This window comes from Suricata suricatta, chromosome 14 (assembly GCF_006229205.1).
Source record: "Suricata suricatta isolate VVHF042 chromosome 14, meerkat_22Aug2017_6uvM2_HiC, whole genome shotgun sequence".
Lineage (NCBI taxonomy): Eukaryota > Metazoa > Chordata > Mammalia > Carnivora > Herpestidae > Suricata > Suricata suricatta.
This window is the reverse complement of record NC_043713.1, coordinates 18,107,234-18,109,189: the sequence shown is the minus strand read 5'-3', so window position 1 is coordinate 18,109,189 and position 1,956 is coordinate 18,107,234. Positions and strand designations below refer to the sequence as shown.

The 1,956-nt window shown below is 33.4% G+C and overlaps 1 long non-coding RNA gene across 1 annotated transcript in view; it reads right to left on the bottom strand.

Annotated features, from left to right (window-relative positions):
* Positions 1–814: 814 nt before the first annotated feature.
* Positions 815–1,956, bottom strand: part of LOC115278207 — a 5,842-nt gene continuing 4,700 nt past the window's right edge. Inside the window, exon 3 of the long non-coding RNA XR_003902760.1 lies at positions 815–1,063. This is a non-coding gene — a long non-coding RNA (uncharacterized LOC115278207). The remainder of the gene's footprint in view (positions 1,064–1,956) is intronic.

Here is a 1,956-nt window from a genome sequence, read left to right as displayed (position 1 = left end):
ATTGGTCTCCCAAAGGCAAAATGCTATCTCTACCATACTTCTAGACAAAAATGCCCTCAAAGGTATTAAATGAATCAAAATTAATAATCTATGTACTCTTTTCAAACACTGAATTTTTAATATTCAGAAGTTAAAATTAAAATTTAATTTAAAAAACAGATTAAAATATTAAATTCACCAATACTTTCTAGATTAGCTTTAAGATGAAAAAAAGTAGTAAGTAGCCTTTTGTGAAGCATCTTTCAAACACATTATTTGGCCAATTCATTTACAACCTTAAATCATGTTCTCTGTACATTAACACTGTACCTTTTTGTAATTAAGATAATAAATGCTTGATTTAAAAATATTAATTTCTGTTGCTGCATGAACTCACAGTACTGTATTTTCCCCCATGGTCAGATTTCAACATACCTCTATTAGTAAAGACAACGGCTGACTCAAATTTTTAAAGGTCATCCAGAAGGGTTTAAAATCTGGTCCCATTAACTGTTCTCGGTGAGAACAGTTAAATCTCATTAAACTTCTGTCTAGTAGGTTATAACTTGAGCAATTTCTTATAGCTCAGATACCCGAATGTTTAATAAACATAGGAGTTAGAACTCAGTTTAACATACTTAGCTGTTCCAAGTCCTTTTATCAAAATCACTTGCTGTGTGTACATGACTGCACACACACTCCTTAATTCCCATAAACAGTCTTGATCTCCTATAGAAAGGAACTGGTTTTCAATCAATATACTAGCAGACACATAAGTCCCTTCTAAAATCAGAAGTGTGCCAATTTTCAAATAAATGAAAAGAGAAAATACTTCTTTAAAATGACAAAAATTAAGCTTGGCAAAAGTAGTGACTTTTATTTACAATTGCATGTATCAAGATTACAATAAACACTAGTGATACCATCCGAACAAAAGCAACGATTTATTGGTAATGGCAATGAATGGAATATTGACAGTCTCTGACGAGAATCAAGCAATTATCCAGGAGCTGTAGATCGGACTGCAATATGGTCTTCCAGTGTCTTTTGTGCCTTAGTGGCTTTCTCCTTTTTTGCCAACTACCTAGAAAAACAAAAATAGCTTTACATGTACATCTTATTGATAAAGGAATATGTGTTATTGTCAAAATATTACTAACAAGTAATCATCTTGAAAACCTGGCATTAATTTTTGTCCCTGCATTTTGCTTTGTCATGCAGTGTATTCTCATTGTTGAAGCACACTGTGACCTTCCCTTTCCTCCCAGCCTCAAGGAATTAAAAATAAAACACATGCAGGCTATTTTTGGTTTCCCACACTGTTTAAAGGAAAAGTAATGCAGTTTCTCAAAACAAGGTTGACAGTTTAGAGACGTTAATAAAAGGATGATGCTTTATGAGTGAAATACAGTTGGCAAACTATTTTTAGGCAATTAGAAATCAAATGTCGGTCACAAAATACTCTAGAGTTAAAAGACTATGCTAAACTTATGCCTAAATTCCCAAGACGACAGGTTTCTAGATGTTCTCTCAAGATGTAGATATGCAATGAAAACAGATTAAAAATGACTAGTTTTGCCTCGTTTCTATTAAAAAAAACGGTTGCTATAATTGTACTATAAAAAACATAAAGAATAAATCTTTTTTTTTTTTTTTTTTTGGGTCAATGGTTAGAAAAAATTCTCTATTGGAGGGCTTTAAAAATGTCCTATTTACTGGGGCGCCTGGGTGGCTCAGTCGGTTAAGCCTCCGACTTTGGCTCAGGTCAGATCTCACGTTTGTGGGTTCGAGCCCCGCATCAGGCTCTGTGCTGACAGCTAGCTCAGAGCCTGGAGCCTGCTTCAGATTCTGTGTCTCCCTCTCTCTCTGACCCTCCCCCTCTCATGCTCTGTCTCTCTCTGTATCAAAAATAAATAAAACATTTAAAAAATATATTAAAAAAATAAAATAAAAATAAAAATAAATAAAAATTAAAAA